General features: G+C 49.5%; 4 long non-coding RNA genes across 5 annotated transcripts; all 4 read right to left on the bottom strand.

The window, feature by feature from the left end:
- Positions 1–5,953: 5,953 nt before the first annotated feature.
- LOC138917378 (uncharacterized) lies at positions 5,954–11,757 on the bottom strand. The gene is made up of 2 exons (XR_011425260.1): positions 11,131–11,757; positions 5,954–6,582 (listed from the first exon to the last, which is right to left on the bottom strand). It is a non-coding gene; the product is annotated as an uncharacterized lncRNA (long non-coding RNA).
- Positions 11,758–12,153: 396 nt separating this feature from the next.
- LOC138917380 (uncharacterized) lies at positions 12,154–14,418 on the bottom strand. The gene is made up of 3 exons (XR_011425262.1): positions 14,301–14,418; positions 12,790–12,904; positions 12,154–12,281 (listed from the first exon to the last, which is right to left on the bottom strand). It is a non-coding gene; the product is annotated as an uncharacterized lncRNA (long non-coding RNA).
- Positions 14,419–15,692: 1,274 nt separating this feature from the next.
- Positions 15,693–18,362, bottom strand: LOC138917379 (uncharacterized). Its single transcript, XR_011425261.1, has 2 exons — positions 18,160–18,362; positions 15,693–17,412 (listed from the first exon to the last, which is right to left on the bottom strand). It is a non-coding gene; the product is annotated as an uncharacterized lncRNA (long non-coding RNA).
- A 1,080-nt stretch (positions 18,363–19,442) lies between these two features.
- Positions 19,443–25,264, bottom strand: LOC106781668 (uncharacterized). 2 transcript variants are annotated; one of them, XR_011425259.1, is made up of 3 exons: positions 25,134–25,264; positions 21,116–21,282; positions 19,443–20,609 (listed from the first exon to the last, which is right to left on the bottom strand). It is a non-coding gene; the product is annotated as an uncharacterized lncRNA (long non-coding RNA). The 2 variants fall into 2 exon arrangements; XR_001378368.3 differs by lacking the exon at positions 25,134–25,264 and adding an exon at positions 24,245–24,638.
- Positions 25,265–27,140: the final 1,876 nt, after the last annotated feature.

The following is a 27,140-nucleotide window of genomic DNA, read 5'->3' as shown; positions in this document are numbered from 1 at the left end:
AGAAAATGACGTGTTTGGAGCAGTACACGGAAATTTAAGTTGAAACAAAAGGGGTTGTTGGCAGAAATTGTCAAGACTTGTACTTTGTTTTTCTTTGGGGAAAATGGAGATCTAGCTTTTCTTTGCTAAGACAGAGCCGAAACGTATGACCCGCTTGTGTCAGGGATGTACCTGCAAACGTATTTTTTCATATTTTATATATATGTATTTATATAGTATAATACATAGAAAATAATTATCCTAGAATGACATACTTGTCTATATGTGTGTGTGTGTGTGTATATATATAACAAATGTCCATAACCCTTTGCATTGAGACTCTCCGTCCTCCCAGCTTTCCATAGGTGCTTAAGCCCATGTTTGCGTCATGGACACAAACAGAAGAGCTGGCAGACTAAAGCCTGACCCCGAGGCAGCTGCTTGGGGAGGAGAAGACAGTGTTGATTTCAGGAAGGTTTAGCTGACTCCACTGAGCAGCTATTTCCATGTCCCTTTTCCAGGTGGCTTCCTGCATTCCTCTCGTCCCGCAAGCAGGGCTGGTGTTCACACCGATGAAAGGAGACGTGGAGGTCCTGATGCTGGGCCTTGGTGCCACCACCCCTCCACAGCGCAGGCAAGCACTCCCACGACACGCCCCAAGCTGAGCACAGTGCCTGGCGCCAAGAGGGGGTCTACAGTGGAGATTTGTGGTGGGGGTGGCACGGGGCAGGGACCCGTGAGGCCTCTTTGTCTACACTGTGGCCGCAAAGCTGGGCGGCTCTCCCCACATGACTCCCTTTTCTGGGCCTGCCTCTCCTTGTGGGGTTAATTACACCAACCTGCATCTCAGCGAGGGGGAGTTAATTGCCGAACACTTTACAGTTATCAGGAGCCCACGAGGTGCTTCACCGCCATAAAGTATCACATCTAATTATTGTTCACCATCAGGAGTGCCGAGGGCTCCCATGGCAACCTTAACTCATCTCCTTTCTCTTGCACACGCGGTGATAGACTTTTTCATTATAGTATTAAATGTGCTCGTAAACCTGCCTTATTATTGGGAAAATATTTATTTGTATAGCTGAGATAAGCGGGCAGTGCTGGGGTAATGGTTCCTGTCCCAAGGCTCCAGACAGCGCCAGTCCTCAGTTTGCTGGCACAAACGGGGCACCCAGAATATCAGCTGTGTGCTCGCTTCACCTGCAGCAGCAAAATCTTCATGCAATGGACGTCGTGAGGCAGGATGTGGAGCGGACTTTATTGCCATGGTATGTCAGTGAGGACAGCTCAGGCTGACTGAGTGTGTCTTAGCCCTAAATGAGCAACACAGGAAAACACAAACCATGGATCTAACCAAAGGCTGACTTCAGGGAGACGATGGGACGTGCCCCAGAATGAAGCACGAGGCTCCGAGACTTGGCAAGTTCACCAAGGAGGCTAAATGAACCAAAGTCCAGCATTAAAGTGGTTGACTCCTACGTACACATGGCTTCACACGCAGTAATGGCAGCACCAATGGAAGGAAATCCACCTGGTGGACATGGAAGCACTTGAAACTCAGCCGTGTGTTGGGCCCGAGGCATCTGCAGTACGCAGTGTCCTAAGGGGGGTGGTTTGGGTGTCTGGAAATGCTGCTGCCCAAGAGGCCTCATGTGGGGGCTTCACTCTCGCCATTTGGTTGGGGTGTACTGGTTGGCTCTGTAGATATTAGTGCGGACCAGTGTTGGAACGTGGCTTGCTTCTGTCCTGCATACCTGGAGCCTAGAGCCGATTTCTCCTGCGAATTTCCTCCTTGAAGGAGAACAGCTCTGGCCGCGCTGCTTCACTTGTTTGGAGAGAAGAACCCCAGGCGCTTTCATAAAGCCTCGGATCTGGGGTGACGGCCAGGGCCCTTCACTGGAGGCTGGGCCCCGCCCCTGGGGCTGGGGAGGCGGCAGAGGAAGGGAAGAGCATTGGAGACAGTCAGTAAAGCCAGACCCGACCAAAGGAGCAAGCGCTGGTGAAGAGAAGGGAAGGGGCATGAGACCTAGTGAAGGCGCGGCCCCGAGGAGTCAAGTGGCCAGACCAAGTGGCCAGCCAGTGTCCACGTGGTGGGTGTGCTCAGTCTACACTGCCTAGGGAGAGACTGCGAAGAAATAAAATCAGAGGACTCACCTTCCGGCAGCTCACAGACCGGGTGTGGTGAAGGGGGCCGGGGACAGGAGACCCAAACGGAAGAAGATCAATGGCTACAAAGAACTAGGCCAACAGCACACGCTACGACGGTGGACTGTGGCGGAGCCACCGGGCAGCGGTCAGAGCTGTGCCTGCGCACGACGGGGTGCCGTCCTGGCTGGGCCACCTACCCCGTCAGACCTGCACCTCGCCAGGCCTCAGTTTCTTCCTCTGTGGAGTGAGAGACAGTGGCTGTGTATATATTGAGGGGTACTTATGAAAGTCAAGTGGGGTATTGGATGTAAAGCGTCTGCCTCGTTGCCTGACACACAGCGAGACACGTCGAGTAGAGACATGGAGACTGAGCGCTGCGTGCTGATCCGTGCCGACTGTCTGAGAGGTGCCGACCGTGCCGGTTTACAGCCGGGACTCAGGCTGAGGTCGTCCGGGTACATCTCGACTCCGCCTTTCACTAGACGTGCTCGACAGGTTGCTCACCTCTTTGCGCCTCAGTTTGCTCATTTGTAAATGGGGATGATCACAGTCACACATATCACCGAGGGCTGTTATGAGCAGTAAAGGAGTTAATGTGTGAAACACTCAGCACTGTGTCTGGCTCTGGTAAGTGCTGTAAGTCCTGGCTATCATTACTGTTGTTGTTTTGTTGGTGTCGTGTATACAAACCGTGAAAGTGTTTCCTATTTAGCACTTAATAAAAACCTATACTGATTATTAATTATAAAGACGAACCGTTCAACCAAGAGTGGCCGACAGAGTCCTCCGGGAGCCACCCCAAGTCAAGACTGAGCGCCCGAGGGGCACTCACAGGAAGAAAGGAGGGTGCTGGAAGGAGCAGTCTGTGGCTTCCTGGCGTGATGACACGTGGAGCATCTGCTATCGTGAGATCATGTGCAAAGTGAGATGTTGGTTGCCAAATGAACACAGAGGAGAGACGCCAACATCCAGGTTGCAATAGAAGTTCAGGAGCCGTGACGACGGTGGAGCCCAGCTGTGATCAGGGACAAACAGCAGAGAGGGGACGCGGCGCCTCTTGGCCGCTCTGCTTCATGCCAACCCAGGCAACCCTGCCATCCTCCAGCAACCACATGTGGTCATTAAAGGAGCAAGCACGAGGACTCAGATGGCAGTGCCGGGCGCCCCTAGCAAACTTGAGTCCTTAGTAGTTGTTAGTAGTCGTTAACAGTCAGCATGTTGCCTGCACATTGTGCAGCCTTGTTTTGGCTTTGGTTTCATCAGAAACTACAGAGCACGGCAGGGGCGGGGGTGGGAGGAACGGGATCAGGGCTTTCAGCAAATGTGGAGACAAGCCCGGGTGGTGGGGAGCTCCTGCGGGCAGTCCGGCAGGTTCCAGCCTCCTCCTCCAGGGGTCGTATGTGAGCAGAGAGCTGCTGGCAACCCGGAGGGGTAGTCTGAGAAAGCACTCTCAGGGCCTTGCACAGGAGATGTGACAGCATTCGTCTGTTAACTCCTCCATCCACTTATTCAACACAGATTTACTGAGCATTTTCAGATGCCAAACTCTGAACTGGTCCCTGGGTTTCAACAATGAGCCAAACGGACCTGGTCCCTGGGCTGTTGACAGGCCGTGATGGTGCAGTGGCAGGTGTTGGGGGCGGGAGGGGGGTGGGGAGCACAGACAGTGAAGAGAGAAAGTCGAGGTTCTGAGCTACCTACAGTGGCTGAGAAGCCAAACTCCCTGCAGAAAGGGAGACAAACTGTGCAAATCTGGTGTTTACCTAAAGCAGAATCTATAAGTTTTGGCGAAGTCTGGTGGCGCTCTTGAAACCACATGGCTAGTCCCATGCTGGGCACCTACCCCATTTCTAAGCACATGGCGCCGAGGTCTGGTAACTCCAGCAAAGCTTCACCTTGTGTCACAGGCTCCCAGCCTTGAGTGGTGACAGAGCAGCAGCCCTGGTGTCCTTGACACCCCCTACCCAACCCGAGGGCAACCTCTCACCCATCTGTCCTGACCTTTGTCATTTACTACACCTAAAGACTCTCTTTGTTGTTTATACTAAGTCAGCCAATCACATTTTCTCCACTTTACAGAGAGACCTCTATAAAATCAGAACGTAAATCTACAGCAACTGAGAAGAGAGTAACCAGTCACTCTAAAGGAGAATAGCGTTGAAAGAATCTAGTTCCTCTTTTACACGGATTAACTTACTTATTAACTGCTTGGTCTGAAAAACTGTGCTGTTGCTCCATATTTTAAGCATCTCTTAAATAAGATTAATTTTTAGAATGACAAGTGATGCCACTCACAAGGGGAAAATAACAATTTACTTATCATCCTAGACTGCATATTAAAAAGCATTTCATTGAGACTTAAGCTGGTGAGTCAGAATCTTCACGTGGAGATGGGTTATCTCCAACCTGGTGGGAAGCTCGTTAACTGGGGGAAACGTGGAAGAGGCAGAGCGGCTGGGAGGACGAGGCCCCAGGAGCCGTGGGCGTCGTGCGGCCCATTTGCGATCCCTCTGTGGGCAGCACGGGAGCCTGCACTGGAGACGAGGCAGCCGCTTTACGTTGTCTGTAAGCAGCGGCATCTCAACAAGCAGCGCTGTCCTTTATGACCTTGGCTTTCATGTAAATCACATTTACTTTCTGATTACAAAATAAACGCATGGTATCCTTTGAAAATGTAAGAAAAGTTTTAAAAAGCAGAAAGGAGAAGAGAGTAACTTTCAAATCCTACCTCTGGGGACGCACACTGGTGCCATCTCCTCTGGTCTGATGAGTTCACACCTGTAAGGTTTGGAAGGACGGATGAGGCTTGATGGAGAGTGCAGCGGGCCTGTGCCAGAGCAGATTGTCCACTGGTGTCCAATCAGAGAGGCCAGTGCGGCTGGAGCAGAGTGAGCCACCAGCGGGAGGGAGAATGTGGGAAGAGGCGGCCAGAGAGATAAATGGGGGCGGCACTTAGAGGTTCTCTCAGGTCAGAGGAAGGATGTGGGCTCTATTCCGAGTGTGATAGGAAGCCACTGAAGGGTGTTCATCAAGGGAGTGACATAATATGACTAATCTTCTGAAAGGATCCGGCTTCTTGGGGGAGAGGGGAGGGAAGCACGAGGGTAGAAACAGGAAGCCATTTCACTAATTCAGGCAATGGTGCTGGCTCAGATGAGGACGCAGGTGGAAGAGGTGGTAAAAAAAAAAAATGGGATAGATCCTGGATGTAACTTGAAGGCAGAGCTAAAGAATTACTGATAAATTGCTGTGGGGTTTAAGAGCGAGGGGAGCGAGGATGATTCCTGTGACTTGTCCTGAGCAGCGGGAAGGATGGAGCTGCTGTTTACTGAGAAGCGGCCGGCCGTGAGAAGCGGGTCAAGGTCAGGACAGCCGGAACTCAGCTTTGGGTACATCACATTGGACACGTCACTCAGACATCCAAGTGGAGGTGGCAAGTAAGCAGCTGGATTTATGACTCTGGAATCTGGAGTGATGTCTGGGCTAAAGAACTAAATTTCGGAGTTGTCAACGTGGAGATGGTATTTAAGGCCACCAGACTGGATGAGCTCACCCCGGGAGGCAGTGTCCACAGAGATGAGAGATCTGAGGACCGAGCCCCAGAAGGACCAGAGGGGGCTGAGGACCGGGAGGATGGGTCCCAGAGGTCCGTTGGGGAAAGTCCTTCAGGAGGGGGTGGACATCAGCCATCAGATCAACACTGCTGATTGGCTGAGTGAGATTTGCTGGGCAATGCCATTGGGTACGGCCATGCTGATGTCATTGTCACCGAACCTGAAGTGAGTTCGCTCACCCGTGGCACAGCAAGCCAATCTCTGACACCGGGTGTGGTGGAAGAAAGTAGGAACTTTATTTTTGCACAGCGCTGAGCAAGGAGAGAGGGCAGCTAACGCTCAAATCCCAAACTCCCGGAAAAAGCTAAAAGGAAGGGTTTTTATTTGGGGTTTTAGGTAGGGGAGGTGGAGCATATGGCCTTGCTGGTCGGAGCTTTCCCACCAGCCTGTCTTTGGCCTGGAGACACTTGCAGAGAGGAGGGAGCTCATGACCTTGCTGGTCAGAAGCTTTCCCACTAGTCTGTATCTCTTTGTGGGGAGGAGATAGTCCAGGTGCTTGTCCTTGATGGTGTCTGTCTCCATGGAGCACAGTGGATTCTGGAGCCAGGAAGCCAGAGAGTAAGCAGGCAATGAGTGTTTTGGTTTTAACCCCATATATGCTGGGTTTAATGTGGGGAAACTGATATCAGGATCAGTATCAACTTCCCCCCTATTTTATGTCCATCCCTCAATCTTGAGGGATTTGGGGCGGAGACCGATCTAGCTACTTCCTGCTGAAATGGGGTGTAGATCGTTTCATCTCATTGAATCAGTCTTTTAATAAGGTGGTGATGCTGGTGGGCTCCTGAAGTTAGGCCTGTATCATGTAAGTAAGTAACCAGGTATTTAATAAGAAGTTTTTCTAGAGAAACAAAAAGAGAAAAACAAGGTTAATGATTGGAGCAAATTATAAACCAGTTTCTGAGCCCAGGGGGCAGACAATCAAGATTCCTAGAAGTCAGGGTCGAAGCATCTTTTGCAGTTTGAAATGTCTCTGATGGTGTCATCGGGCACTCAGGTAGCTTTTTGAGTGGCTTACACAGCAGTGGACATGAATCTCTCTTAAGTTTATATTAGGTCCTCCAGCTTCAGTTTGTAAGGCTTTAGGAAAAACGGCAGATTTAGTTTTCAATGACTCTAAATGAAAATCATGGGGAGAAAACCCTGAAAATGTTAGTTTGGAAGTTTTTAGCCAGATATTTCAGGAGATGAAGAATTCAAGATCTAGTCCACTTAACACAAGTAAAACAAAAATTTCAAAGAAAATTGAAAAAAGTTAAAATCTAATATCTATAAACATGTATTACAGTTTCTATTGAAACATAATTTTCCTCCCTAAAATCACCCTCAATTTCACTAGACATAGCCAAATTAAGACTAACCGGTTTGCATAATAAGTCTAGTTTTAATAAATTTGGCATAATTATTTACATAAGTACAGCAAGAATAGTAATTGATCATATAGGCTCTTTTAAATCTGCTTTGCTGGAACCTTATAAGGAATCTCAGGTTGAACTTTAAAGGCCTCTCCAGGCCAGGAAAGCCAAGTAAAGGACCTGTTATCAGATTCTGCCAGCAGTGCCTGCAGATTTGGGTGAATCCCTCTCTTTACGAGGTTCCCCAAAATATTGAGGTTCCTTGTACCTGCCAAAAGGAGCGACATTCTTTGCTCAACCTTACCAGGTTACAGAACCCATAAGCACAGTACCAGGCCAATATTTCCAAGTGGCTTTATTCCAAAATATCAACCTTCATTCCTCAAAAGCTGTCTTGTTATATTTAAGCCCGTATGTTTTTTCAAATATGACGTTCCAGTCAAAGCCTTGGTAATATAAATAGTGTTTCCAATTGTGTCCTGTTAAAAGAAGAACAGATTCTTATTGGACTTATGCAAATAACTATATTGCCATAAGAATAAGAATACTTACTCATCAGGGGTTTCTACGTTTTTGGGGGGCTCAGATAGGGAGGAAAAGACAAATGTTTAAATTTTGTTTATAAATTGCTGTAAGTCATAGTTCTTTAAGAGAATAGAGAAAAAGGTTTTCTTAAGTCTGAAAAAAGCAAAACATCAAAAAATCAGCAATATCCCAATCAAAAGGTCATAAAAATTATAATCATCCCTATCAGTTTATTCTGTCCTCTGTAATTGGTTCTTGATCTTAATCTTCTGTCAGCAGTTTGTGAGGTTATCAGTTTCTCTGTTGGAGTTCTATAATTTTTACCCAGTTTGGTTTTATAATCTGAATGTTTATCAGAAACCTACATTCTAGAGTGTCAGAGTCCTTTCCATGAATTTCTCTGAAGATGAAACATATTTTTAAAAACATCAAAGTAAAACAGTCACTGTTCATAAATAACAAAACATTCCAAAATGGTAACTGACAAAGGCATTTGACCATCTCTGTGATATACAACATTTTGAGATAATAACCAGGATTATAGCTGACAATCAGAACAGATCAGATAATTTTTAAAATATTTATATCAGTAACATTTATATAATATCATTTAAGAAAGTTTATCATTACTTATTTGACAATGCTTCTCATGTAATTTAACATATAAAATAAGCCTTATTAGTTTAGCTTTCTTTTCTTATAGGGAGAGAGCAAATTTCTCCGAGAAGTCCCAGGGGCCCTCTGAAAATCCCCAGAGAAACCTTCTCTCCTCTTCCAGGTCAAAAGAAAGCTTTTATTCAATACTTGAATATTTGTGTCGGGGGGAAGCTTGTCAAAAATATTAAAAGCTTTAAAACATTTGTTCAGATAAGAAACAAATTTCACTTGTAAAACCATCTTCAGGTATCTATTCAAAGTGACAACAGTAACAGTCAAGGGGAAACAGCTAAAATAGTAAAAAAAAAAAAATATATAGCCTTTTTATAATCTTTTTATAAAGAGCAGATTAAAAATTTAGGAAAATTATCCTTTTAAGAAAGAGGAAACCAAGTTTTAATTTTGTACCAGTTTACTTTTGACATATAAGTTTATTTACTTAATTGGATTTACTTTAATCCTGGACAACTTGACCATATATAAATCTCTTTAGGGTTTTACTTTTACAAAGCTCTGGTTACTTTTTTTACATTCAGAATTTGTCCCAGCATTTTAGGACAAATTTATTTTTCTCAACTCAAGAAACAAAACTATTTCCATTTTTTATATCTTTTTATTGAAAACATATATTTTATTTTCTTTGTATACAGACCTTTTAGAAATATATGTTTTCTCATAGAAAATTTCTCAGCATACATAAAACATGTTTATTAATAAACCTAAGCACTTTTTAGTCTCTTTGACATAAGAAACCAAAGGCAGACAAATATATGCTTAGTAGTTAACCTTTAATATTTTAACTTATGTGGAAATGACCTAGATACCCAATAAACTGTTATTTAATTTAACTTAGTAAAACTATAAAATTTAAGTTTCCAAAAAGATTTTCGAAGCTGTTTTTTAAGTATTCAGACTATAAAACATAATTATTGTACTTAAAACTCTTACCCAGTTTTAACAATTACTCTTAAAAACTTCATGTGACATTACAGCAGTGAAGTATTATCCTCAGTTGTTTTAAGTACACATATCATAATATAATTATTATACATATTATTATACGTATAATTATTGTTAAAAAGTTTTTCCAAAAAACTTTTATTTTTTATATTTATTTAGTTTACCTGTTCTTAACAATTTAGATCATCTACAAAACCTCCATGAGACGTTAAACAAAATTAGCTATTATACTATTATGAGTTTTGCTGATAAATTTTGTAACAGACATGACATGAGCTCATTTGACCAGTAAACCCAGGCCGTCTGTCTGCATCATAGCCAATGCTGATAACTTTGAGGACATGTTCATTTTAAATGAGACCAGCAAACTTAAACAGGCTTTCATTCATCAAAGATCATTTTATATCATGTTAAATAACTTTTGTCTCTTAGAAATTCTTGCATATTCGTTAAAGACTGCATTCCATTATGAGAGATTTTGAATCCTCTTCTGAAACACGTTTTCATAACGGTCGTTACAATTCCAAATTATCTCAAAAGTTTGCTTATTTTTACTTGTTCAATTTTAGGTGAGGAATTTTGGGGGAGTTGAAGCCAAGCTCAGCTTGCTGGGAAGCTCAGCAAGAGAGTAGACAAAAGCAGCAGATTTGGGTTCGGCTGCCGGCATCTTTAATTATTTAATTATTTTTTCTTAAAGAGGCAATAAAGTATTTCTAATTTTATTTAGAAACCCCAAAAGATTAAAACAGGCTCCCCATTGTTGTAGCTGGCTTTTCCAATTGCATACATCAGATTGCGTGAACTGAAATTGGCCTAAGTATATCAGTTTTTACAAAACTTTATCTTAGTTTTATTAACCCTTATGCTTTTCATTATAACTTACACTAGAATTCTATTAACAAGTTTTGGTATTACAATATTGTTCAGCGGAAGCATTCCCAGTTAGACATAACATTTATTCCCAAAGAAAACATCCAGGCAAAGTTGACATAACCTCTTCATATAATATTAGCTTAAACACTTTAATCTTTATAGTCTTATTAATCTTAGTAGCCTAACTGTTGCCCCAAACAATTGTTGGTCAGGTTTTTCACTCTGATTTTTGCGTCCTGACCTTTTACATTTTTCAAACTGGGGTAAATAGAACAGATTTGTCTGATGTCCTTTAATGTTGGGGAGCCAACAGGGTGGGTCCCTTTAGCCCATCCAACCTTAGGCAGTGTTTTATTAATACCTTTGTTTTAACCTCATTTATATCTGTTCCATTTATCCCATTGAGATGAGTCCTGTGACTCTTCCCTTTCTGATTTTTCTTTATTAACTTAACATTTTCATTAGCATCTGTAAGACTATGAGAAGCTGAGACCCCAAGTTTGATTAAGTTCTTAAGACTAGTCATTATAGTTTCCTCTTAATTTGGTCTTTTCATAGGTACCAATAAAACAGTTGTTGATCATAAGAGCTCTCTAAAAAGTTTCCCAACTTGAGGATCCATCTTTTGGCCATTTTTCTTTCCTCCAGAGTCTAAAGAATATTGTGGCCACGTGGTGTTACAAAAGAAAATCATCCCTCTTTAGACATTGGCTTATAGCTATAGGTCGACCATCAGCCAAAGTTTTTCCCAAGGGGCTCTTAGGTAGAATAAATGCAGCATCGCCCATGTTAACACTTTTAAAAGGACAAACAGACAGATAACAACAAATACCAAACTAGCGCGCATTCCCAAAAACCCTTGGCCACAAACGGAAGCCAAAACAAAGACCAAAACCAAAAACCAAAGTGCTTCCAGTCCCAGCTTAGTCCGTGTCCTACACTTGGGGGCGCCCAACAAGGGACCAGGGACAAATGAGCAAGGACAAGGGACCTTGGTTGTACACACCCGAGGGACTTACCAAAATTTGGCCGGGGCGTCGCGGCGACTTCAAAACAAATGGAGCCCAGAGGGTTGCCAAAGTACCCATTATTTCCGGCCGGTCCTGTTGGAAAAGGTTAATACAAAGACAAAAACAAAAACTACCAGCTACTTACAAGAGACGTCTTCCTAAGTCCTAAACCTAGTTTCTTCCACTACCAAAGCAAAAGCACCGTGGGACAACGACGTCTGGTCAGCAGCCAGTCACTTGGGGCTGTCCCTGAGACAAGGGGCTCAGGCAGCTGCAGGACAGCTTCCAAGAGAGGCCTTTAGCCAGAGGCCGGTGTGCCACAGGCGAGATGTCCACCTGGGACGTTGTCCCATCTGGGTCGCCAAATTGTTACCAAACCTGAAGTGAGTTCGCTCACCCGTGGCACAGCAAGCCAATCTCTGACACCGGGTGTGGTGGAAGAAAGTAGGAACTTTATTTTTGCACAGCGCTGAGCAAGGAGAGAGGGCAGCTAACGCTCAAATCCCAAACTCCCGGAAAAAGCTAAAAGGAAGGGTTTTTATTTGGGGTTTTAGGTAGGGGAGGGGAAGCATATGGCCTTGCTGGTCGGAGCTTTCCCACCAGCCTGTCTTTGGCCTTGAGACACTTGCAGAGAGGAGGGAGCTCGTGACCTTGCTGGTCAGAAGCTTTCCCACTAGTCTGTGTCTCTTTGTGGGGAGGAGATAGTCCAGGTGCTTGTCCTTGACGGTTTCTGTCTCCATGGAGCATAGTGGATTCTGGAGCCAGGAAGCCAGAGAGTAAGCAGGCAATGAGTGTTTTGGTTTTAACCCCATATATGCTGGGTTTAATGTGGGGAAACTGATATCAGGATTGGTATCATCATCAGTGACCTTGACAAGAGCGGCCGCAGGGGAATATTGGACGTGCAGGGGGTTCACGAGGGGACGGGAGGAGAGAAAGTGGAGAAAACAGGCAAAGGCCAAATAGTAGCACAAAGCAAATACTCGGTGAAAACCTCCAGGCGTTTGTTGTTGGCGTGATGGGATTGTGAAAGCCAGGTGTTCACTCTGGAAGAGGGACGCACTCCTGTCCACGGGCTTCCGTGGGGGTCGGCTTGCTGGGGTCTGCTGGACGAGGGATGTGACGATTCCCCAGCCAGGGGCGTATGTCCTGGCACGACTCTAAAGATGGAATTCGGAACATCCATCAGGGAAGCCCTTTGCCGTCTGTCTGTTGTCATCAGAGAAGCAATGCAAAGAGCGGAATAAGTCGATAAAAGCAGCTCACATTTTCCCCATGGTTTTCACTTTGCGAAAGTGCCTTCACAGCCTCACCTGCTCCTCACTCGGGCGGGGGAGGAGCCGGCGTTTCACGGCAGAGGAAACTGGGACTGGGTCAAGGTCACAGGTGGTGGGAATAGAGGGGCCAGGACTCAACACAAGTTTTCTGACTCTAAATCCTAGCTCTTTCCACTTTATTATCCTGTGTCTCTTAAAAGGCGGACATTGCTTTTTAAAAAATTTTTTAAGCTTGCTTACAACAATTAACTATTTTTCATGAGTCAGGCCCCCCATGATGGGCTTTCCATGACTGTACCACGTAATCCTGAGAACAACCCTATCAGGCACCCACTGTTACTACCCTCGCTTACAGAGGTGGAAACTGAAACAGAGAGGCTAGGCAGCTCACCCAAAGTCACCCAGCTGGGAAGCCGTGAATCAGCATCGGAATCCGGGCATTTGGGCTTGAGAATGCATGCCCCTGAGCACCACATTTTCCCGTTTCATCTTCTACACACGCAGCCCTTCAAGCAGAGAAAATGTTAATTGACTTGACCATAGTCACATGCTGATTGATCCTAGTCCAGAACTCTGATCGAGCACCTTCCAGAGTGACGCAGAGTGTGAGGTGCTTTGACATCAGGCAGAAAAGAAGCTGGGATGTGGCTCCTTCCAGGAGGTTGCAGTGTCGGCCGCTGAGCACCAGCTGCCTGTTTGGCGTTTCCGCTGGGATTCAGGGCAGCCGGGGAAACACACCGTCTAACAGCTCACGTTATCCTTCAGCAAACGTCCACTCTCCCTCCACCTTCCTCCCACCCGCAGGAGAGTGTACTTCCCCGCCCACGTGGGCTTGGCCGCCAAAATATGGCAGATGCACTACGGGCAGAGGCTCTAATTGTGCTGGCAGAGTTTGGCTCGGTCTCCTGCAGCTCTTCCTTCCACCATGACAGGAACACTCCCCAGGCTTCGTCAGCCTGGTCCCAGGACGAGAGACACGGGGAGCAGACCCGCCTCTGACCTGCAGCCTGCAGCCCAGCTGACACCCGTGGAGTTCAGCTGAGCCCAACAGAGCCACAGCTCAGATCCATGAATGAGAAGTAAATACTGTTGTTGGAGTCACTGAGGCCATTGGAGTGGCTATGCAGCATTGCTAGAGAAAGAGCTGGTTAACCCACATAGGACGTGTCAGTTGAAAATTCACAAATGTGGTTTGAAAATGTAGTTACCATCTTACAGCGGTACGTTGAGAGGCGACATCTGTCCGTGGGTCAATAACGGATGGGGTCCCCTCGGCCCCAGTTAACAGCCATCCTGTCCCCCTGGGAGCCGGACTTTGGGAGTGGTCTTTGAAGAAGAGAAAACCAACTGCCCTTATCCATCTCTCTTTTTTTCTTTTATGTTAGACATGGCAAGCACAACAATTGCCACACCTGCAGACCCTTTAGGAGGCAATGCACGCGGCCTCCGGTGAGGGGCGGACCTAGGCAACCACGTTTGAAGTCACGAACTTATAGCCCAATCTCTCCCAGGTACATCCGATTGGACCAGAGGCAGACACCTGACCTAGGAGCAGCTGACCCATAGGCTGGCCTGAAAAAAGGGATTGGCTCAGCCAATCAAATCTCTCCAAAATTTGAAGTAGGAAGAACAGAAACTTACAGGATTATGTAAGTAGAGAGGCAACGAGAAATAGAGCAGAAAAAGAGGAGAGGCGCAGTCTCCTTGAGACGTGAGAGACAGCTACAGAGTGGAGCTCTGTGCGGCCCGCCTGCAGGGGCCCCACCCTGCCTTGGCTCCAGAACTGCCCTCCAGCTCCGCTGTCCGTGGGCTTGGCCCCCAGGCACTTCCTGTTGGAAGTTCCTGAGATGTTCTCTCCAGTGTTGCTCCCTGTGCTGTCTCCCAGCTGAGCCCCACACTTACCCGAGCTAACCCAGGAGTAGTCTGTTCCTTGCACATTTACCACCTGCTCCGGAAAACTCCTCGGCTCGTCTTCTCCTCGCTCCACGGCTGTGACTGCGAGAGGAAGGCATCGGCCGCCTCTCCCACTGCTTTGATGACCTTCTGTGATGTAATATGCAGCTGAACTGCAAAGAGAATCAAGTGAAATAAAACACCACCAAGTGTGTCCCTTTCCCAGGGAAGGGCAGAGAGGTTTTGCAGGCTCTTGATTGGCATGCACAGCCACAGAACCAAGCTCAAGATTCAGTGCTTGTGGCAGACACCTTCGGGAAGTTTCCAGGACATGGTGGCCTGAAGGAGGCAGCTGCAGAGACACAGAGGGCAGGAAGGGACATCCGGCTTCAGAGAAATGAGTCTGCTGGGTAAAATGAACACCACTCACTTTTGCATTCAGAGAGGATGTTCTAATTTCTTCTGAAAGTGATAAGAACAAATGAGGTTATTAATATGCCCCATTTTGAAAGCTGTTTCCTCATTCTTAAAAGCAAAATGAGTCATCTGTTTCTCTCACCATCCCTGAACAATAAAAAGAAGGTTCAGTGGTTCCACTGTGCACCCTTATTCCACACACCTGACGTGAAGTCAGGCGGCCTGCGGACCACAGCCCACAGTGGAGGCTTGGGGGACGTGGGTACGTGCTCCCCTTCTGGTCCACCAGACATGAGCAGTGGGTGGGCTCCTCCATGGACATCGTGTCTGGCACCAGGGCCTGGACATTTAATACCCATGGAGTGATCACTCCAGTGTGTTTATATGTAAGATGAGAATCTGTTTATAACAACAAAAACTGGTTAATTCCCTTATCAGACATGAACAGATAACTGAAATAATGCAGAGTAGCCTAAGTAACATAATTTCCTAAATAGAAAAAAGAGCTGGATGGATGTCAAGGGCATTATGCTGAGTGCAAAAGATGGGTCTCAAAAGGCCGTAGATGTCATACCCAGCGTGACTCCGTTTCCACACCATTCCTGAGATGACTCCACTACAGAGATGAGACCGGAGCCATGATTGCAGGGTTACAGGTGGTGGGGGTGGGAAAGGGTGTGGCCATGAAGGGGCGGCATGAAGTGGTGGGTCAGTTCTCAGGGTAATTGCACAAACCTGAGAGTGTGATAAAATGGTGTATTGCCACACACACTGTATGGATGGCAGTCTTCCGGTTTTGACATTGTATTATCGTTACGCAAGATATAATCATTTGGGGAAACTGGGTGACCTGCTGTGCTGTCTTTGCAATGTCCTGTGAACCTATGAATCTATAATTATTTCAAAATGAAAAGATTTTTTTTCTTTTTTTCAGAAAACCAGCACACTGTGATTAAGAGTAAGAAGGCAAGCCACAGGCTGGGAAAAATTTTTTTCCAATACATTGATCTGAGAAAGGGCTCATATCCAAATATGTAAAGAGTTCATACAATCCAATAAGAAAAAGACAAAGAACTCAATAAAAATGGGCAAAAGAGGATATCCAAGCATCCAATGACCATTTGAAAAGGTATGCAACATCATTTTTCATCAGGAAAATGCAAATTAAGACCACAATGAGACACCACTGGAGACCTGTCAGAATGACTAAAATTTAAGAGATCCAGGATATCAAGTCTGATGAGGATATGGAGCAATTAGAATTCTCAGATGTCTCAGATGGGAACGGAAATCGGATCAGCCACTTTGGAAAACTCTGGAGACTGAGTCCCCTGGAAGCAAACTCTGTGATGGAGATCAGCATGTAGGAAGTTTATTCGGGAGTATGTTTGGGACCAGCACCTGGGGAAGGAGAGGAAAGGGAGGAGCAGGAAGGAGGTTGGGCAGAGGGCACAGTGGGCTGCCAGGCAAATGCAGGGGAGACCTCACAGGGAGCTCTCAAGCCAGGGTGGCCGCTCGGAGTTGTTCTGAGTTGGGGCAGGGGCTCAGTTTTATACCTCAAATTGGTTGTCAGTGATGGATTGGGCCCTGGAGGTGGGCTGGCCAGGTGAGGAGGTGTGGTCTTGGGCAAGGCCCTCTCCCCAACCAAGGCAGTTCCTGAAGGGGGCTGCCTGTGGAGGGCTGTCCGCCACCCACCCTCCCGACAGCGAGGGAAATAGTGCTTCAGGCCTGAGAGGGACCTGAGTGGCCATTGTGGCTGCACCACCGTCCACCCCTCATACCGCTTGGATTCACTGCTTCATAAAGCTTTCAGGGACGCTCCTCCAAAATTCAGATGGACCTCTCTTTGGACAAACTGTAGTCTCTGCTGTTTCGCTGGGATGGATACCCACCTTCCCCATCTCCTATGACCCAATCTGGATTTCCTTCACCATCAGTTAGCAACTCTGCTGGTCTCAGTGGCTTCTCTGCTGGTGTGACCCAGATCCTCACTCCTGAGCGGGCTGAGTCCCTGCTTACCATGCCCTTCTCAGGCCAGGGTTGCTGCAGCTGTCCTTTTACCACCACAATTGGGCACAGGAATATCAAGAGGCACCCAAATGGGTCACCTGGATGTCAATTATGTTCCTCCCTGCCCTCCTCTTGATGACCTGGATCAACTATTTCTGCCAGAATGGTGGTTTCTTTTCTTGCCAGTTGGTCTCTTGGCAGAAGGAGCGTAAAAAGCTCAGGCAGCAGCCATGGTTCAATGGTGCTCTTGCTGCATCCCCTGGTGGAGGGGTGCCCTTCTGGGAAGCAGAACCTCTAAATCCACAGAGCCCGGGGTGGCAGGGACAGAGCATGAAGTCTCTCAGGGCATCACTGGGAGTCATAGTATGTGAGGCCTTCCTCCGCCCACCCCTTGGTTCCTGGACCAATGTACTCAATCTACTGGGGACGCAACACCATATAAATGTCACTGATATAGAATGCATGTTGGGTCCCGGAAGATGGCATCTATCCTTGCAAGGTACCACCTCCAAACTGGCAATTTAGCTGTTCCTTCAACAGGTTGTCCCATCACTCTATCAGGCTTGCTGCTTCTGGGTCGTATGGCATTTGATATAACTAGTAGATCCCGTAGTCGTGTGCCCACTCACATAGTTGCTTTGCTGTGAAGTCTGGCTCACTCTGTAGACCTCGGGTAGTAGAACTGGCTTCGACTCTGTGGGCAGGACAGACAGACCCGTAACCAAATATGTATCTATTATTGTCAAAATGAAGCACTGCTGCTTCCAGGATGACAGAGGTCTAATGCAATCGAGTCACTGCCCCCGAGTCACTGGTTGACCTACTTGAGAGGTGGCGCCATATCAGAGGCTCATCCTTGGTCACTGTTGCCAACAGCTTGGACATTCGACAAGCAGCATGGGCAAGATCGGCCTTTGTAATGGGAAGCATGCTGTTGGTACCATACACAGCCTCCATCCCTCCCGTGACTCCTCCATTCATTCATTCATTCATTCATTCTCCATTGTGCTGGCACTCGCATGGCCAATGACAGGGGCTGACTCATGCCATGGATTTTAAATCTTCCTTCCAGGGTGGGTGTTACCATGAAATACTAAGATCTCCTCACTTCAAGTTCATTCCCAGGTGTCCATCCTCATCCCTCGCCCAAGACTTTTTGTCCCTAACTTTCCTATCCATCTCCTTGCAAACGTTTGAGCAGCTGGCCCAGGCATTTGCCACTGCCCATGGCTCTCTGTGGATTCTAACCTCTACCACTTCTCTCGCCACACAAAGTCGATGACCAGATTCACTGCCCAAAGCTCTGCTCAGGGAGAGCCATTCCCCTCGCTGCTGTCTTCAAGTTCACTCACGGCTGTGAGCTGTCAGCTGGTTTTGGCTTATGCTCACCTCCAAACCAATCATTTGTGAACTGAATTTAGGCTTTTTTCTCCCCTGTCACCTGGTCATAAGGGATCCCCCGTGTGGCCATAGGTGTGAGCTGAAGGAGAAGCAATTGCCGAAGAGGGGCTGGCAGCTGGCACCAGTCCCAGGAGCGAGGAGGAACCATCTGAAGGAGACGCGGAGGGATGAGCTGCAGCGTCCTCCAAAGTATCAACAGCAGCTGAGCGCGTGCCTGCCCCATCGCCCAGACACGCCCCTCCTGGGGACCTACGGGCTGAGCATGCGCCTGCCCCATCGCCCAGACACGCCCCTCCTGGGGACCTACGGGCTGAGCATGCGCCTGCCCCATCGCCCAGACACGCCCCTCCTGGGGACCTACGGGCTGAGCGTGTGCCTGCCCCATCGCCCAGACACGCCCCTCCTGGGGACCTACGGGCTGAGCGTGTGCCTGCCCCATCGCCCAGGCACGCCCCTCCTGGGGACCTATGGACTCAGCGTGTGCCTGCCCCATCGCCCAGACACGCCCCTCCTGGGGACCTACGGGCTGAGCGTGTGCCTGCCCCATCGCCCAGGCACGCCCCTCCTGGGGACCTATGGACTGAGCCTGTGCCTGCCCCATCGCCCAGACACGCCCCTCCTGGGGACCTACGGGCTGAGCGTGTGCCTGCCCCATCGCCCAGACACACCCCTCCTAGGGACCTATGGACTGAGCATGCGCCTGCACCATCGCCCAGACATGCCCCTCCTAGGGACCTATGGACTCAGCGTGTGCCTGCCCCATCGCCCAGACACGCCCCTCCTGGGGACCTACGGGCTGAGCGCGTGCCTGCCCCATCGCCCAGACACACCCCTCCTGGGGACCTACAGGCTGAGCCTGTGCCTGCCCCATCGCCCAGACACGCCCCTCCTGGGGACCTACGGGCTGAGCGTGTGCCTGCCCCATCGCCCAGACACACCCCTCCTAGGGACCTATGGACTGAGCATGCGCCTGCACCATCGCCCAGACATGCCCCTCCTAGGGACCTATGGACTCAGCGTGTGCCTGCCCCATCGCCCAGACACGCCCCTCCTGGGGACCTACGGGCTGAGCGCGTGCCTGCCCCATCGCCCAGACACGCCCCTCCTGGGGACCTATGGGCTGAGCGTGCACCTGCCCCATCGCCCAGACACACCCCTCCTAGGGACCTATGGACTGAGCATGCGCCTGCACCATCGCCCAGACACGCCCCTCCTAGGGACCTATGGACTCAGCGTGTGCCTGCCCCATCGCCCAGACACGCCCCTCCTAGGGACCTATGGAGAAGAAATGGGCACATAGGTCCAACAACAGAAAATCGCATAACAATTTTCACCGAAGCTTTATTCCTAATTGCCTCAAGCTGGACACAGCACAAATGTCCGTCAATGGGAGAAGAGATCAATAAATGAGGAGTATAGTCATCCAACACAATGTAAACCACAACATTAAAGACCAACGACTGATGTGCACAATAACGCAGATGAATCTTACACACCTTGTGTTGAGTAAAAAGCCAGAAGCGAATGCTGCCTGACTCATTTCTCGCGTTTATCGAGGACAGGCAGAACTAACTCAGGTGCTCGAAGTAAGGATGCCCTTTCCTTCTGGTGGGCTTGCTGGGCATCGCTGGGGAGCTTTCTAGGGTGGGGGAAGTATTTTGTATCTTGATCTGGATGTTGATTACATTGATGTATGTTTATATACATATATGTGAGATTCATGAAGCTATACACATAGATGCGTATACTTTACACATTTGACCTTTTTTGGTAGTATCTTATATCTCAATTTTAAAAAAACAAATAAATGGCATGTGCAAGTTAAATAGAAAATAAAAGTGCACAATAAGAAGAGACAGTATGCAGTTCCTACTGTGTGGCGCCTCTGCTTTGACCTGCTCAGCCGTTTTTACAGGGCAAAGCCCCAGGGCGTAAGTCCGCTGAAAGTCCTGCTCTGCAGTCGATAAGTTACTTAGAGTCACAGTGTCATGATCCGATTCTTTTTTGGGTCCTGGGGTTTCTGCTCAGCTGCACTTTCCATCTACAGCAGCGTCTTCTCTCTGACCTTCCTGGAATAATTTCCATTTCTGGAGCAAACTGCATTCTACAAAATATAAATATGCTCCAGGTCCCTTCCGTTACCTCTAACGTTCTGCCTGGCTGGCGTCCTCTCTCTGGCTATTGTACTGGGAGCATCTGATGTCACTATTCCTCAGCTGTTTTCCATCCCCGTCACTTCCCTTCCCCCTCCCCCGGAGCTCTCTGTGTGAGTGAGTTAGCCGGGCTCGGTAATCAGATATTTAAAGGAACCAGCTTCTTTTGAACCGAGGCGATTTTTTTCTACACAAAATTAACCCAGTTAACACCGTGGTACGAGTTATCTACAGCCTTGTTCCCATGGTGACTGCGCCAGGCAGTGATCTGTCAGTGTCGGGAGTAGACAGATGCGATAGGGGCATTCTATTCAAGTGATTTAACCATTTTCTTCATCTGTAAAATAGAGAAATAAGAGGCGATAATAAGATTGCTGTGGGAATCATGTCAATAGATATAAAACTCTAAAACAGTTCCTGACAATGGTGAGGACCTTAAGGAGAATTCTGATCAGAACCATAATGCTCACTGAGCATGTGCAGAACACAGCCATGGAAACCAACAGCAGGAAAACGTCTCCTGTGCAAACAAACGTGCCTCACCCAGGAAGGACGGGTCCCACACAGAAACGGTCTGCTGTTGTCAACAGGCCAAAAACAGAGAGAATGCTGTAAGTTACGTAGAGAGAATTTCTTTAAAGACTGAATCAATTATTAAAGATGTATGTGATGAGTAGGCAGGATAATATCAAGGAGCTCTAAATTATTTACACTTTATTGCTCTCAGTCTGTGGGTGTCTGACAAGCCTCGTGTTCCATCGGGGGATCCTGCAGAGTGTTCTCGGCCCAGAAGATTTTCTGACGATGCATCTGCTTTGGAAGATGTTGAAGCATCTTACTCACCTAAAGCAATCAGTCCTTGACTTCCCCATCATGAGGATTCTGCATTTAGGACCATGTTCTCTCAGGTTGCAGCTGCGCCTTCTGCTCTAAGATGCGTGAAGGGAGGAGATGTCTGCCAAGAACGTGGTAGTTCTGCGTGTACGATCAGCTCTACTGTTTCTGCAAATCTTGATGAAATGGCACAAACAGTATTAGAGGGGTCTCACCTTCCAGAGGCACCTTACTGCTGCTACTGGGCCACCTTCTGGGGCCTTGAGTTCCAAATGGTCCACATATGCCCTCAGGCTGCGTTGTGTTAATTCCAGCTAAGCGACTCCTGTGTCGTGCCTACACATCTCCTGGGCCAGATGCGTGCGCATGGGAAGGGGACCGAGACGTCCCCATGGTACCAGCTGCGCAAACATGAGAAGGGGGAGGTGTTTGTGAACAGCTATGAAGAGAATTTTGACAAGGGACAAGGGCTCACTGAGTGCCCTGGGTTCGTTCTCATCTTTAACATAGAACTCCCACGCAAATCAGTTGTGGGTGCCTCTTGAGCACCCCAGATTCCCACCCTTGCTCTGCCTCCCCCAGGGTGAAAGGTTACGGGGTCCCAGCAAAGGTCAGATGCCTCGGATGGGTTCTAGAAGAATCCAATCCATCCACTATTTTTTACGTCAAATTTTCCTCCAGCCTGCAGAGGCCTGGCTGTGAGAAACAGCCTCACCCCAGGATCTGGGCGGATGCGGGCGGCGGGCGTGGTGGGGCAGGAGACAGGAGGGTTGCGTGGGTTTCTCTTTGACTACTGCATCCTGAGGAAGAGGTTTGCACTCTAGGAATCTCAATGTCAAGATGCTTACCTTGACTGGCATCCTTTGGATTAAGGAAGAAAGCAGGAATTTGAGAGAGATGATTAGAAACCTGAATGAGGGGCCATCCATAACCTGTATTTATTTTTTTTGTAACCCCACCATCATCTCTGGGCATCTGATTTCGTCTTGACATGTTAGCGAGCTACAGTTGGTCCGAGTGACTCTAAGGGGCCTGCAGATTTTTAGAGGATATAGAGGAGGGGCCTGAAGTTCTCAGTCCTAATCCTCCAGAGGGCCTGGCGAGGCCTTGGGAATCTAAGCACCACCTCCTCCCTTCGTGGGGTTTGAACAGCCGGCAGAACCGCGGGTGGGTCTGCTTGGGCAGGTCTGGGCTGTGCTCAGGAGGCCATGGTCTGTTCCCCGGAATGGGGTGGGGACCAGAAGCTTCAGCGAGACCAGGGATGGAGCGGCCCCCCTGAGTGAGTTCTTACATGGCCACAGCAATCCTCTGTCTAACGTCGATTTCCAGACTCAGGAAGATCCCTATTCAAATGAACTAATTCCAGAGAACATCCCCAGATTAATTAAGCGTGGATGGCTCTTCCTGTTCCTCTGGATCAGAGCAGGCGCTCTCGCTGCCCTGTCCCACCCACCCGGCCCTGCAGGGTGATGGGGGTCCTGCCATTCACCACCTCCCGGGCCTCTCTCTCTCTCTCTCTCTTTCTCTCGGAAAGCTCTCCAGATCCTCTGCCCGTCTTTCCTCAAGATCCCTGACCTTTCTTAATTCGACATCCCGAACGATCCCTGACCTGCTGCTCTCGCTCCTTCCAGGACTCTGGCTGTGGCCCTGCCAGGCCTCAGGTCCTATCTGCCAGCAGGCCGGCTGACCCCTTACTGTGACTGACCGCTTTGGATTCTTAAGCCTCAGGTTCTGCTCCCCTCAGACTTGGGAAGCCTTCTGTGTCTTTGCCCTCGTTCTGGGATGGTGCCTTAGGTCCGGGAGGACTCTTCGGGATAAATCTCAGCCTTTTTCCTTCAGAAAGAGGCCTCCAGACTGCTCTCCTTCACTTCCTCCCTCAACCTTAGTTCCTGCCCACAGCAGCCCTGAGCTCGTCTCCAAGAGAGTGCGGGGGGTCCGGGAGGGGAGGACAGGCCAGACCCCACCTAGACGTCTCCATCCCTTGCTCCATCCGTGGCCCTGGAGAAGGGGCTTGGACGAGTACGGAGCCCCAAGGAGGGAACGTTGCCCCTCCCAGCAGGTCTCTGTCTTTCCTGAAAATGGCAGCTCTGCATCCCACGGATATGGGCGCACAGCCTTCCCGGCTCTGAGTGGGGGTGGCTCCTGCACGTGGGGGCCGGGATGGCTGGGGACTTGGGCCCGTTGTTACTGCTAAGCTCGGCACTGCCATCCCTTTATGTAAATGGTCTCAGAGGCGCATCCTGTTACTCTCCCCGCTTTACAGGTGGGGCCCCTGGGACCCAGGAAGTGGCAGACTCGGCCTGAGGCTCCAGTCTGACCCAGAGCTGGGACGCCTGCCCTCGCCCGAGCTGGGGCCAGTCAGCCGTTCCCTGACCGCCCTGCCCTGGCTCCTTGGCCGTCAGATTGGCTGGGAAGAAGCGTCAACTGTCCGAGGGGAGGGGACTCGGAGCAAATGGGCGCTCACAGGCTGGATCAGAACAGCAGCGTGCTCTGCCCGTCAGCCTGGTTCTTGCTCCTCTGTGGAAGCCCTGATCGCTGGGGCTGGCGTCTGGGCCCCCACCACGTGCTCGCTGCAAGAGGGTCATGCTGGTGTCCGTGTACTCGGTGCAGCTTGTTGGGTTCAGTTTTGAGTGTTTTCATTTCTTTGTCCCCAGGCAGAATCGGATCCAGCCTTTCTGCCCCTCCCTCCTGGGAGACACTGCCCTTCTCTCCTCCATAAGAGATCCCCGGGGGGCCTGAGCCTGCCCAGCCGCCTCCTGTTTCCCCTCTGCCACTCTGCGCGTCCCCCTGGACCAGTGGTGCCTGGAGCATGACGGACAGTCAACAATGTTTGTTGAATGAATGCATGAATGAATGAATGCAGCTTTCCATATGTGGAATCATGGCCCCTGACAGAGCTGCTGTTAGGATCCCTTGGAAGGGAGCCACAGGCTCGGTGCCAGGTTGGAGGATGGTGGCGAGTGCATTGTGCTGACTGTCGTCTCTGTGGACGGCTTCTGGTTCCTCCCAGACCCTCCCACGCCTGACAAACGGAAGCCCACGGGCTCACAGTCTCGCGGCAGCCGGGGCGAGGCGCTGGGGAGCACTGGACTGTGCCCCCGGCCCACCCTGTCCATGCAGGGGCCTGGAGAAGCTGACCTTTGTCCTTAGAGCCAGTGTGACTTCCTCACGTTCATCTTGAGCCTCCGGGCAGGGCGCCTGGGGGTGGGGGGACCACCACATCAGGTGCCGATTCCTTGTGGCAACTGGACTTCACTCCCAGCTCCGGAGCGGAGAGGAAGGCCTGATGGAGACGCCAGGCAGAGCGTGTGATTTATAGCCCCTCCATCACCGAGAAGGACCGGCCTCACTGAGAGAGGCTTTTAAAGATCCCTTGGCTGGGATTTGCCTCACCACCCCGTCTTCCGCTGGGCCTGACCATAGAGTCGCTTCTGGTACAAATTCCACTGTCACAGGACAGCTCGGCTCTCTGTTCCTCTCCCCTCCACTCGACCCACCCCGAGCCTGACTCATCTCTTCTAGAACCTTCTCTGTCCTTCTACGTGTGATTTACTAAGTGCGTTTCCCAGCCAGCTCCCAGACGCTGGCTAGAAAGACCAATTTACAGGAACAAAATGTCCCCGAGTTATCGCCGGGTCACGGTCCAAACTTCATTTGAGGATCAGCTGTGGGAATTGATGTTTTTCTCATAGAAACAACAGTGGTGGAGGGGGCTCAGGGTGTCCTCTGAAGACATTTCGTCCTTGATGAAGCTGAACTGTAACACAGACAAGGGGTCTAGACACAGAATGTCTGTGTGGTACAGAAGGGGGGGGGGGGGGTAGGAGGAGAAGCAGGAGAAGCAGGGGTGCTCCCCCCCTCTTTGTTAAGGCAGTTCTAATCCTGGGCCACAGTTCATAATAAACAGGTCTTGTGCATGCAGCCTCTTGTGGCCTTAGATCCAGAAAGGATTGGGGTTTGGAGTCTGACCCATGTTAAACAAACTCATACCAGCTTGATGTATTGACCAGAATGGCAGGTTACTCACCAACATTGCTGGCTCTCGAGCTCCCAGGGGAGCAGGCTGCTCCCTGTGCGTTCCCTTCTTGGAAGCGAATCTGAAGGGGAGCTGTGGCAAGCCTCCCCCCGTCTGGATCAGGGCTTCCACTGTCGCAGGCTGGGCACGCCTCCCCGGGCCCCGCCCTTCTGCCCTCCGGCCCCAGCACGCGTGTGGAGACTCAGGGCTTGCATCATCCGCTGCCCCTTTCCTAGACCTTCAGGCCCCGTGCTAGGCACCACCTTGCTCTCACTGCAGTGATTTCTTCAATCAGGTGAAAGCCAAACTGGTCGGCCCGGGGGCCCTCTGATTCTTTAAAGTGGGTGTAGCATCGCTTGCTGCGTTCTGACCGAACACACGTGGATTTTGTAGTTTAACCCAGCAGGAAACAATTTAATTTGTGTTATTGGGGACCCTTCAACTGGATGTTTCCAACCTCCCCGACAGTGTTCCATCTCTACCTTCAACTACAGACCCCGCCCCTCTTTCGTGTGTGTGTGTGGGAGGCAGGGGAGAAAGTAGAATCAGGCCATCTTATTCCATAAAATCCTCGAAATTCAAAATATCTGCTGTCTCAAATCCTTTTCAGAAGTAGCGGGAATATAAAGTAGAACAAAATACGTGAATAAATATAAAGAGTCGTTTATTACCTTTCATCCTTAGCAGAAACTCCCGTTCCCTTAGAGCAAATGATCTCAGCTGGATGTTTAAAAAAAGTTGGACAAATTAGTTTATACTAATGTGTGACTGACTAACTGATACCTCTAATAACGTCCTGGGAGTTTTTCGTCTTTTTAAAAGAGGGTATACAGTGATATGTATGCATCTCTAACCAGAATTTCAGGCAGGATAAGCAGCTATTTCACAGAGCAGAAGGGTTTGGGGAGTACTGTGGGAAGGAGATGAGGTTCAGCCCCGTCTTTTGCTCTGGAGTCCAGCTTCCCTCAGCTGTTCATAGCATCTTCTTCTCTCTCTGAACTCCAGTCCCAGAGATTCACAAGGCTCCAAGGTTTGTCACAAAGTTCCCGTGGCGGAACGCTCAGGACCCCTGGTGTGTGTGTGGTCTGGCTGCTCAGGGGCGAGCGAGGGCAGTGTCGGCCGTCTGTGCAGGTCCTCTGCCAGCTCACCTTGACCTTTCATCCGTCTCTTTCCAAATGCCCCACTTCATTTCGTGTTTGGTATTGCTTTTGCAGACAAGCTTGGCACCCCGAGGGCTGAAGCGTCTCCCTGGAGCGGCTCCTGTTCGTCCCCTCTCCTGCCCCACAGGCCTCACTCCCAGGGGCCCGCTGGACCGACACCTGCTTGTTCCCCAGCAGCTCGGTGGATGCTGACTTTGCTGGGTCAGCCTCTCTGTCCTCCTGCCCCGGCTTGGGAGGAACTCCTGTACCAGCTACGAGAACCCTGGCCACAGGCCTCGCCCACAGTCCCACAACCCCGGTGCTCTGACTCTTGCTGGGGACAGTCAGAGAGGCCCTGGCGGCTGCTCCTGACCGACCCCCAGGAGATGAGCTGAACGGCGTCTCTCCCGGATGGCTGGCGACATCGCGTGCCCGTCCCACCCCTGGACTAACCCCCAGCCCTGTATCTGGGCTGAGAACAATGGCCCCTCACCAGGCAGGTCTGGGAAATTATACGGGACAAGGTTTGGGGTTTTTCCCCTAGCCTTTTCACTGATACTCTCACACTACAAGTGTCCTGCTTGTGAGAGCTGACCTGGGGGCCTCTGCTGTCCTTTCGTCCGTGAGTCTTGGCCCCAAACAAGGCTGCCCAGACGGGACGTGGATGCTGGGGACATGGCTGCAACCGGGGACGTGCCACAGGAGCCTACCCTTCCTCTGGTCGAGGGCAAGTGAGTTTCTGCACAACCACCCCACTGCGTTACATAGGTCCTCTGTCACCGGTTCCCAAGAAGCCCGGTTCCTGGTTCAGCATCCTGTGGTTTAGCCTCAGGAACACGCAAAAGGTCATCGCATTTGTGTCTGAAAGTTTAAGAACCAG

The sequence above is a fragment of the Equus caballus genome, chromosome 14, assembly GCF_041296265.1.
Source record: "Equus caballus isolate H_3958 breed thoroughbred chromosome 14, TB-T2T, whole genome shotgun sequence".
Lineage (NCBI taxonomy): Eukaryota > Metazoa > Chordata > Mammalia > Perissodactyla > Equidae > Equus > Equus caballus.
Note: the sequence above shows the minus strand (reverse complement) of the source record. Positions and strands in the feature narration are given on the sequence as shown.